Here is a 12,710-nt window from a genome sequence, read left to right as displayed (position 1 = left end):
AGAGAGAGAGAGAGAGAGAGAGAGAGAGAGAGAGAGAGAGAGATCTGAGTGGAGGGGGAGAGGTAAATTGTATTGCACAGTCCCCGCAACAAGATGCATTTTGCGCGAAAATCTCTTAATCCGCAACCACGAGACAAATGAGCGCGACGGAAACCGCCGTCCGTTGTCTCAACGAGGCAATTTAGCTAAAAGACGCGGAAAGTCCGCGGGACTTTTTGAGCTCGAGAGAAGAGGACGCTATATCCGTTGCACGTTAACAACAATACGCTAGTACGATGAATGTACAACACGCGAATCTCCTTCCTCTTATTTGCGAAGGTAACATTGTTGTGTGAAATACACCCGATATTTCAGCCACGCGTGTTTTCGCTTTCCCGTGATGATCGCGCTGATGCAGCATTTAACACCATGCAATACACAGAATATACCACGCAGAATTTCGATATTGAAATTTTGGGCTTCTCGCGACAATATTATGCGGCAGTAATTTGCTGCAATAATTACAGGGAATATTAATGAGGGGAGTTAATATGAAACGTATTCCGAAATGCCCTGGGCTCTTCGTGCGATTCGTCGCGATTCAATAGAATATCGCAGGGTTGTACGGTACGTATAATGCATAAGTCATACAAACATGCATACACAGATTCACCACATGATTAAATAATGAATCGCGAAAATCATTATTTATAACCATCAAAAGGCTGAACATTTTCAAAATAATTATATTTAAAAACCTATATATATATATATATATGTATACATGTAGATGTATAGGTTTTTTCGCAATATATATATACACACACGCATTAAAGTTTATTAATATTAGGAGAAGGCTACGTTAAAATTTCTAATCTGCTTTCATTTCTTCGCAAATAAAGTAAACGCTGCATGCGAATAATCTCCATGATTAACGACGCAGTTTAATAATTAACGCAGAGATAACGCATCTCCACGTGATCAATTAGCGACGCCGCTAATTTCTCGACGGTGACGGCCCTCAACGTCGATTGGAAATTAATAGTTACCCGGCCGTAATTAGTTGCGCGATCGGCAGCAATGTACACAATGCAAGTGCTCGCAGTGAATATAATAATTTGTGCGTTATCGAGTCCCGATGCGGATACAATTATCGCGAAAAGTTTTGGATGCTGCGTCTGGGCGAGATATACTTTCTGTATCATCGTCGTTAATTCACGCGCGCGCAAACTAACGTCACTTCGGCTCGTTATTTAGCCGGAAGGCGTTAATACAGACGCAAATTGACCGACCGGCGGAGATGATCGAGCAGCGTCATTCTCCCCAGGATAAATCGAATGAAAATACGCGTATGAGCGCGGCAGGAAACGATTCGTTTCTCCCTCTTTTGAGAAGAAACACGAGAACACGCCGTCTGTCGACGTACATCGTCATTTGCACGAATCCCTCGATCGTTTGAGTTTGATTTAATTGCATTGCGCGAATTAAATTAATTATATTTGTGAATAAATTGGAAAGCACTCAGTTTTATATGTTACACGTATCTCTATTAAATCATAATACTTTTTGTTGTACAAAACGCGATAATTAAATTATGAATTTTACATGAGGGGAGAATCTGTGATAAGAGATTAAATGCGTTTTAATTATTTTTAATTTATTTTATTTATAATTACAATTAAAACAATTATAATTAAACAATCTCATCTCCGACAATGAATTTCGCGATTTGCATAAGCGTATGTCATACACGTAGATCGCAAGGTAACCATATCGTAACTACACCGGGCTTCTAATATCGGGTTATGTAATGATTAGAAAGCGAATCGGCGTTACTCCTTGTCTCGATGTAACATTCATTTAAGTCGTGTTGCGGACCTCGATCCACACCAGCGTATGCATACGGCCTTTATTTGCGTTGTTAATTAGTACCTCTCATTATCCCGCGCGATGGGTGTCGATGATATACGTGAGGACGTGAGAGAATATCAAGCACGACTTCCGCTGTCCTTCGCTGTGCTTTGAACTCCGTAAGGTTGTAAGACGATGAATAACTTTCCGACGTTCTGAATATTTTTAACATTATTTTCAACAGTTGCGTATGCCACATTGCACAACTGCCGATCATTGTATTTTACTCGAAATTGAAAGTTCAGCGACAAAATCGATTCGTACAGGATTCGTGAATAAAAGTAAGACGCAGCCAGGAGTGGGTTTGCGATCAGCGGAACAGCAATAAAAAGAACGCAAATTCCACACGGATGCGTACTTTAAAAAATAGAAATTACGTTTACATATATATTTCTGAAGGGTAGATACGATACCCTCGTCGATATCGTCAGTCACGAACTTTACGAGCTACCGCGCGTTGAAACTAAGACAGACTCGAGAATATACATTGCAAATGCGTGTAAACCATTGTGCACGCTATTAACGTGGCATTTATGCTTTCGCCAAATTATACTGCACGGCGGAGACCATGGCTGTGTATGCTCGCTCGTATGATAAAAAATATTATCGTGGAGCGTAATCGGCGTAACGATCGGTATAAAGTCCGCCAGCGCAGTTAGTCGTCAGTAATTGAAAGCTTTTAACGTCGGTTCCGGTACGATTTCATCGGCCGCAACTTCGAGTTGCATGTAATACAGTCTCACTGAACATTGTTGCCGCTGGAATCGAGCGTATTTTCTTTCTGTATCTTTTTATTTCGACAAAATAGACGAGTAACGTTTTACGCATAGATTGGTCGGCATGTAGCGGATGCAGTATTTACAATTTGGAGATTACACGGATTTTTATAGATTCTTGATGAAAAAACATACAAGATAGTATTTGATCATATTTGAAATTATTTTTTATAAATTGGTTTATATTAAATCTGTTGCTAAGAGAATAAAAAGAGATATTTGAAACATTTTTGTCGATTTTAAAAAACAAATGATATTAGAGGATATTTATATTTATTTCTTACAGTTTCGAAATTATGTAATCATTAATTATTTTTTTTGTTGTGCTTTAGGACTTTAGAACAAGTTTGAATCTGTCAATAGAAGTTTAAAATTTTTTTCAATAAGTAAATACCCGATTTCGGCTTAATCGACGCTTAATTATTGCTATAAAAAAGACTCTGCATTTCTGAGACAACACTTGGGAAGAACAACATTCTTACGCATGTATATGACATGCTCTCGATCGATAATTCAATTAACAACTAATTACTTGCTGTACGCCGATGAAAGTCGAGCTGTTTATGAGAAGAAAAGTACTCGTGTAAAAGCTGATGACGGTACGCCGGAGGGCGCGTATCGCCCACCTGTTAAAGTTCTCATCGGACTTCAGTAAGTAACGGCGGTCCCGGATCGCCGACCTAGCAGAGAGTTAAAATCTGGGAGTTCGTTTTAATAATCTCGGCGTCGGCGGTGTAACGCACCGCTCGCGTTACACCGGCGAGATAAGATTACAAAGAGTTGCTTTTCCTTCCTCCCTTCTCCTTGGAGAATTGCGGAGATCGGTTGGCGGAGTACCGGCGAGAAGTTTAATTCTTAAAATTGTTCTCCGAGTAGCCGCTTGTTAAGCATCCTTTCTCTCCCTCCCTTTCTTTCTCTGTATCTTGCAGATTGTAACTTTGGTGCATTTTTTGTCAAAGTTGCATCAGAGCGTGGGTAATTGTTGTGCGGTCTTTCACATTTTTGTGCCATTGTGGCCTTTGCGCCTTGTTGTGTTGTTATTTGTATGTAAGATTAATTTAAAAAATATATATATAATTCTATATATAATATTCTATATTATTAGAATATAAAGGATGCGCAGATTATCGTGTAATAATAAATGAGATAAATTTTTGTATTTTACGAGTTTTTATTTATTCAGACTAGTCAACTACAAAATGAATGATTTACTTATACATTTTGATTAACTCATTTTTGAATCAATCATTGGATGTTATATCAAAATTTTAAAAGAGCCAACCGATACAGTGCAATACTTTTGCGCATCTTCCTTTGTAGACAGTCAATAGATACAATTTTATCGATGCGGAATGAAAGTAGCCCGATTGCATCCTATCGTTTTCGCGGACTCTTGCTTTGAGGCCATCTTCGCTTGACATTAACATAAATTCCAAGATGGAACGAGAAAGAGAGAAGGAGACAAACAGAGAGAAAGAGAGGGGGGGAGGGGGAAAGAGAGGAAGCACAGTCGCTTTGCATTCGGTCTACACCGCGAACTATTCCGGATGCCGCGATGCGGTCGTATGTGCACCTTTGTGCTACTGCGCGACCGGTGTGGCCTTTGATGTTCGCGATTCTGGCAGAATGCGCGAACACTACCACCGCCACGTTCCATTTCAACGCATCCACCGCGCATCCCTTAGAATGCCATTATCTCGTTCCCCGCTGCCTCCCAGAAGACTTCTCGGCCGCGCATCTCCGACGTCAGCGGCTGCTCGTTCGCTCCAAATACCCGAAATTCGTCCTTTGTCTTCCAAAGTTCAGTCGCAGGTCGCAGTTTCTTAACGCGATTCTATCGGTATAAAATTCTCGGTATCAGTTACCCGTCTCAGATTACAATCGATACGAGATTTTGCTGATTTTAGTTCAATTACGATTTCGCAACCGCAACTAAATTATGGCAGATATCTATCGCTTCTGCCATTTTCATTAAATCAAATATTGAGAATCACGAGTAATTCATTATTACGATATATCAATTATAAAAATATCTTTTTTTAATCCTTCGCTTGTTTGCGTTATCTTAATTGCGTGTAAATAATGTGGTTATTCTAGCTAAAAGATAAATAAAACACATTACAACCGAATGTCACGGGAACATTTATCTTTTCATTAATTAATTTAATTATGAGCGTTTAATTAATTCATCAGACATATATGTGGATTCATAGCTATTACTAATATCGATATTAATATATTTATGCTCCTTGTTGTTTGTTACGTGCAGCCAAACAATAATTTGATTTGTTTATCGTATTAACTGGAGATTCAGTTTCGCTCAATTAGTTATAGAGTGCAAAATAGAATTGTTGATAACCATAATATAATTCAAATGTATACCTTGCAGATGATCATAAGTGGGTTTCGTTTTATGTATGATGCGTATGATATATCATTCTTCTTGTTTAACATTCGATGAACAACACGAATAAAATATACATCATGCGCAATGTAGAACGCATCTCATGTATACATATATATATATATATATACAATTAAAAAATTTGTGTTAAATTTAACATATTTCACATATTCTAAACGATCTATTCAAATTTCTGGGTTAATTTAACACAAGATGAAAATGTTAGAAAGTATTATGTAAAATATTATGTAAAAAATTGACACAAAAAAATGTAACACTGACACGGCAATCATATTTCTTCATCAAAATTAATATTGTTAAATTAACATGTTTGAATAAATTTAACGTCTGTAATATTAACACATTTTATTCATTTATCTTAGAATTTACGTTTTAAAGAACATTCTTTTCATGTTATTTGTTCACTTACTGATTAATTGTATTATTTTAACACTAAAAAATATTGAACATTAATTTAATACGAAATATTCAAATAAAACAATCATATTATGTTAAATTAACATTCAGATGTACTAAAAATTCGACAAAAAATTTTAACAAGGACCTGAATGGATTGTTTCTACCACAAATGTTTTTTACACTTATATATAAAAATGTATATATTTTTATTAATGTAAGGAAGATTTACATCCCCTATCGATGATCGCTGTAGCGTCGTACAATTTTTTTATTTTATTCATAAAGAGGATTCCCTGCGGCGTCGTTTGTTGGGTTAATACAGTCTGCACCACGAATAACGAGACGACTTCCGCTTCCGCGGTTGCACACACGGCGCAACGACTTGAGAAATATCAGGGAAAGAAGTTATCTCAAAATTCTCTTCTCTCCCTCTCGAGAGAGAGAATTTCGTAAAGGACCGCGGCGCACGCGAGAGTGTGTGCCGCGGTTCTATTCAAGCATCGGCCGACGGAGGCAAAACTGCTTTAACGACGTCTTTCGCACACGCTTGTGTGGTATAGTTTTCCCGCACGGTGAATCTCCGGCCGCGATTACGTCGTCGTAGACATGAGGTGTACCGTGAGGAAATTATATTTCTCTATCGTATCTCCACGCAACTCTTCAAAAAATTAATTTACAACGGACGTTGTAATATACCTGTACTATAAGAGACATGCCGCCGAGTTAGCGGCAGAAGTTATTTTTCTGAAGAAAAAAAAAAGCGTGCAGTTTGTCCCGATAGTTCTTAAACAATTAAGATAATTGACCTGTCGATCTATTTGACGAGTTGACAAAGTTTTACTCTAACGAAGACATCGACGTACTTCACGAGTTGAAATTTTGTTAGAATTGTCGACGGATAGGCAAAAAGGAATCATAGGATAGATAAAAAGTCCACGTCCATCGCGTTTAAATCGCCGCGGAATGAGTTGGAACCATTCCACATTGTCACTCTAAACCGCAAAGAGCCCCGGAGCGAATCGACGAGTATCGCTTTGATCGTGTACACGTCATCATCGTCATTCCAAACGAATCCCCGTGGAAACTCTATGTGCACACATCCTCTACTCGTTCGCCATTACCGGAAGTTCGTACATCCTGGCAGGTAAAGGACGTATCGAATGAGGAGTCGCGTCCAGAATCTCTCTCCGCGAACCTCCGTGGCATGGTGGCCGGTTGCACTGGTTAGAAACCGGTTGTACGAGCAACTTTTGTAATGAGATTCCTCAAACGCCGCCGACGGCGATACAGGACGGCAGTGAGGGTTGCGGGTGAAGGGAGGAAGTTGGCAGGGACGGATCTAGGGAATTCTCGGAGAGATTATACCGAGAGCTCACACAGCGCCTAAAAGTGTATCGCATGATAGAATCGTTAGTTTTGGAATACTTTTGGAGAAATAAAATCATTTCGTTATATTTCTTTAACTGTGAAGTTGAGAAGATATAAGTCTTCGAAAAAGTTACTTTTCTAAGGTAAGTTTGCATGAATCGTGAACTCACGTTAAAAGAGATCAGGCAGACTAAAGAAACAAGTATATGAATGAATGAATTCATTCAAACGGAATCTTGTACATACAAATAAGTAGGTATGAATAAGATCGTTCACTTCAAAGTTACTTTATATAAGATAGCATAGATACGGATTGTCGGTGTCAAGAACGTGTCTTGATTTTATTACAATGTGCGCTTGCTACGTTATACAACGTCGTTTTCAAATTACGTATAGTTTACATTTAGTTCAATCTGCTTCCTATAAATTTTATCATTCTAATTGTAAAATAACGTATAAATATTCAGAGACTGGTTTCGAACGTATCAACTCTTACTTTCTTTTACTCTTTAGAACGTGTTGGATATGCATCGAAATTTATAATGTAACGTTATGTATCTTAGTAATTATAACGTTAGAAAAAGTGCAAATGTTATTGCGCATAAATTTCTGCCAGGTCAGGAATATAATACCACGCAAGGACGACGGACGACAGACTGACGTTTTCGCGAAGAGCAGTATCGGCGTAGTTTCGTGTGGTCGGCCACCTCGGGAATCACGCAGGACACGCACGCTCGCGGCCGTTCACACGCACGAGAGTGACGTGTAAAGCAGGAGAGCGCCGCCCGGCTTGGAGTCATCGTCAGCCGGCAAGGCCAATCATCTGTTCGAGGGCAGCCATGCAGAAAGCGCGGTGAACGGATTCGGCTCGTGAAATATGCCGATCCCGTAGCCGGATTCCTTTTTAGTCGAATACGAGAACGTGGCTGCCCGCGAAGACTCGGACGTTTTCATATATGAGATGTCCGGCGATAAACTATACACATCTGTGGATTCGTTAACTCCTATTCGGATGTTTTTCAATGCTTCTTTATTCAATATTTTAATATTGAAATTCGGATTTTAAAAAGTTACAGATGAAATAAATTTTCAGAATCGATCCACTTTTGGCCCAAGAGATCCGACTAAAAAAGCCATCCCTTTTCGTTTAATTTTTAAACCGTAAATCTCATTTAGAGTCGAAAAATCATAAAACAACATCGAAAAATCATAAAAACAGGTACCTCATATTTTTCAATCTGTTATTCAGGCGGACCTCTGCATCTCTATTTTTTAAGCGAAATGTGATAAATACATAGAGCATATTTCAATAATCTGTCGTTTGCACGGTTTATTTTCGTTTCCCGAACAAAATATGAAGAATAAACGGGGGAAATATAATTTGTTTCTCCACGTATTTACTCGAAAACAAATGTCCAAACTAGCCATTGAAGCGGTTGTCGTTAATTCGAGCAGATTGCAACGGAACTGGACCAGCTGTGCAAGCACGATAAGCACAATGACTGCATCGGTACGATATCGCGACGATATTTATCAATTAGAGATACAAATAGCAGTTGAAACGGAAGTATCGGCCGATAACTAGCGATTAAAATCGCAAAGAGGAAAGTAAATGCGAAAGGAGTATTCTATTTTTTTTTTCTTCGCGACTCAAAGAACGAAAAAGGGCGAGTGCGCGGAAAATTGCGTTACGAGTTTGTTACGGGGATTGCGAACGGCGATCTCGGAGGCGCGCTCGTCCGACAAGCCATAAATGCTTCGCGCGGTATTTCATTTTCCGTGCGCGAACTTTACGAACAGAGCGGCTCGGGTTTCCGCTCGCGCGAGAAAAACCATTCCACCCATCGCGGAAGAAGAACTCTGCGGGATGAAATTATTTGCGCGACGGTCGTTATTATTTTTCAGCGACGCGTAAAAATTTTACGAGCCTGGCGTTGTGCGAAACGCGCGTTTCCCTCAAAGTTTTCCTTCTCTCTCTCTCTCTCTCACACACATAGATACGGACCACGAGAAACACTGGTAGTCCCCGGGTTAACTCGCCGCGACTTCTGAATTACAAAACTTAGGGCCCCGACGAATATCTGTAGTTCGCCGAAAGAGTATCAGGATTGTACTGCCAAAGTTGCAACTTTTATTAGCTGAGAGCGAGTCGAGAATCTTGATTAACCGAGTTCGCAGATTTTCACGCGTTCGCTCAATATACGGTACACAATTTGCGTAGCTTAATCGTAGCACTTTTCTTGTGAATAAAAATATTGTGTTTTATTTTCTATATCATAAAATATGTATATATGAAAATTTCGATAAATGGATAATTGGTTATTGGCTCGATAAAAGAATATTTTATATATAATAAATAAATTGAACAATGTGTGCAATCTCTTATTTAAAAATAAAAGAATGAATAATTAATCATTATTTGCTATTATATTGTACGATAATCAATAAATATGTAACTATTTAATATTGCAATGATTTGAAAACATAAAATTTGTTATTTAAATTAAGGTTTATTTTGAATTTATTCATTTAAGTATTAAATTTTTCGTTTAATAGGGTCTCTATTTCTTTTCTATAGACGCTATTTTTATTCCGTCTCCCATTTCCAATTCAATCCATTAAAATATATCAAGTGTAAAAATAAATTGCTACGATCGCAATTAATATTAAGTAATTTTTTATATTTTCGTTTGTAAATCGCGAAATGGATCTGAGATGAACGTAGTCTTTCGTGGCACGACCGCTACTTAATTACGCGGAGTGCCTGGCAGGAAGAACTTCCCACATATCACTAGGCCAGTGCTACATTTCGCGAAAACCCCGAACCGAGCCAGCCGCTTGGCTGCAGGAAAATCAATAACACCTTTAATCCGTCCCGGTGAAATAAGCTCGCACGGAGTTCATTACCGTGTGGTTACTTCAACCAGTCCAAGAGCCCAATCTATTTCATGCGACTCGTACGCATTTTTCACTATTCGGCATCGCAAAGCGCAAGCAGTTCCATCTATTCGCTGTTAATCGACGTCGGGTTTAAACAACTTTATTTACGATTTTGTTAATTTTTTAATTTTACTATGATAACTATTATACTAATTCATGCAAAGTCCATTCTTTGACTGCAGAATTATTGATGGCTCTTCGTTAATGATAAGTCGGCTCTATATCGAGGAAGACTTTAAATCTCGCATCTCGTGTCTCGCCGAAAGCGTATAAGGCTTACGCAAGTCTCGCCGAGAAATAGAATTCGCTCCGGAAATCCAAGCGACGGGCTCGAGACTGGCCTATTTTACTGGCACGTAAATCAATTCGCAAACGTGGTAACGCGCGTCGCGCGGATCCCCTGTGTCGTAACGCGCGTACGCGAAATAAAATTACGATTTGTGTAAACAGCGCGTGGTCCCACAGCGTGGCCGCCACGCTCGCGGTTTATTGTTGATCTATCGCGACCGTCCGTCGCGATCGCGTTACCCACCGGCGGGGGTGACAGTCGTTCGATCAAACGGAACCTAAATCAAAGAAGAACGGGCACAAACGGTATCCCGCAAAAGGAATCTTGAATCTGTTTGACGAGAAACCGACTCATACCATCTCCTTTAAGCATGAGAACGTCGTATGCCACCAATATGTATCGATTCACGCATTTTTTTCTACGAAAAATCGTTCGCGTCTTTAAAGACGTCTATAATGAGATTGTAAGGCGTAAAGCTTAAGCTTTAAGCCGTGAGAAATTGATCTATCATAGTCGATCATTCTCCTCACATTCTACTGTGAGTCAATTCTTTACGGTTGGCTCAAAGTTTAGTTTTACGTCTTTAAATCTCATTGTATAGACGCTGCTTTATTCGTTGTTCCTCCGATTTTAACCCTTTAAGTGATTTTTTACATCTCTGTGAGTTTCTTTAATAATGATAAATTATAATAATAATGATAAATGATACAATTATATATACGAGTAAGTAGGTTTAAGTAAAACTAGGAATAAAATATGAAATAGAAATACAACTAATAGAGTGCTTCACTCTGGAATTGAAAACGTAAATATACATTTGTACCACTCAAAAGATTAATAGCTGCAAATGGACAAATCAAGAACAATCCGAATATGTTGAATCGCGTTGTTACGATGCGACAGCAAAAAGTAGATTTCAACTAAAATCGCAGTAAATGAAGAAGAAAAAAAGAGAATGAAAATCTTTTTTATGTGCTTTTTTATTTTAATTTTCGAGTCTCTTTATTGAACCAAGACAAATTCTCCTTGTACTTTTTGTAATTAACGCACACCGCGCTCGTTGCGAACAATATGCAGACCGTAACGTACACGTGCGCCGTTGCACAGCGCCGTCGCGGTCCTCGCAATTGGGACACCTCGCGGAGCGCGCGAGCTGCATTGCGGGTCGTCCGCGACGGTTTCCCTGCAAAAATGCAACATCGCGACCCGCAAATCCCCCTGCCGACAAACAAGTTTATCACCATCGAAAAAAAAAATCGATTCTCCAAAGCACCGTTCCGCTTTTACCTAAAAGCTTTACGGTAAATTCGAACGATGTCCAAAATCCCATATTTACACCTCGTGTTTCACGGTGATTCACTAATTGTGACATCATTTTATGTTAAGTCGATACAAAGAGTATGTTACTTCGTATCGAAGATTAAACAATTATTGAGCGTTCAAAAAAAAAACGAATTTGTCATAATCAGAATAAATTTGTAAGTACTAATTAGATCTAATAAACCTAGTATTTCTCTCTTAAATTACAAATTTAATTAAGTCTAATTAGTACTTATTAATTTAGCACAAGTTTACTCTGAACATAATAAAACAGTTTTGTTGAACGCTAAACAGTTGCGTAATTTGTAATTTAAGATATAACTAGATTTAATTAATTTTTGTATTTGTTACAAAAAGATTTATTTCAATATTAAGTTTCGTTCATTAGCAATAACTTGATCTTTACGTGCCTATAAATCGGATGTAAAAGCTGACTAATAACTTAACGTAATAAAAGTTACGTTTCTTATAGGTATCTGTTGATAGTAACAAGAGTTTTAGTTATAAAACACGATAATTGATATCTGTCTAACTGTCCAATAGTATTTTACGCGGAAATTCTTCGACTGACGTAACAGATGTAATCGCATTCTATTGTGAAAAGGAAAAGATCTTTACGAAGGGATGGAGGAACGAAACGAGTGCTTCGCGCGTCAATGACTTTGCCATTTAACATCATTAAGATAAGAAAGCACAAAGGACAACAAGGGCCCTAGTGAATCAAGAGACAAGTAGTATTTTAGTCGAGATTTCGCAAATGTGTTTACGCAGGACTAGTCTGTATTTTATCCTTGAATGTGTATATAGTGTGTGGCCATGATCCATAAACATTTTCAAACAACATATGAATGTCATTTAACAAACAACGCGCCACACTTCATTTGGACGTGAAAAAGAGCTCGCATGCAATGCGACAGTAAACTCTCATTGCGATGCAAACAAAAGCGAGCGGAAGGTAACGCGCAAATTTTACTCCATCTTGAAAACATATATTGTTCGCTCGCGTTACACTTTTCACACAAACACACAGAAAATTAATAATGACTTTGTAAAGCGCGAAGCCTGTATAAATTAAAAGGAACTCCATTACAGAAATTACTACCTTGACTGAACTGTTTACAACTACCAAATCTTGCTTCTGGCTCTATGCCATTTTCTTAATAAAGTTATGACCTTTTTAAAATTAATGTTTGAAAATTTATATAGAAGATAACGTTCAGAATATTATGAATTTATTTAAGCTAACGAGATTTTATCTTAAAATTGTCTTATCCAGATTTCATGAAAGATAATATCGTTTTGT

At 38.3% G+C, this 12,710-nt stretch overlaps 1 protein-coding gene across 4 annotated transcripts in view; it reads right to left on the bottom strand.

Moving 5' to 3' along the window:
• The window catches only part of Tsp26A (Tetraspanin 26A), a 111,330-nt gene that overhangs the window by 98,128 nt on the left and 492 nt on the right, over positions 1 to 12,710 (bottom strand). The gene's annotated exons all lie outside the window — the stretch shown is intronic.

The sequence above is a fragment of the Trachymyrmex cornetzi genome, unplaced genomic scaffold, assembly GCF_001594075.2.
Source record: "Trachymyrmex cornetzi isolate Tcor2-1 unplaced genomic scaffold, Tcor1.1 scaffold223, whole genome shotgun sequence".
Lineage (NCBI taxonomy): Eukaryota > Metazoa > Arthropoda > Insecta > Hymenoptera > Formicidae > Trachymyrmex > Trachymyrmex cornetzi.
This window is presented reverse-complemented; position numbering and strand designations above follow the sequence as displayed.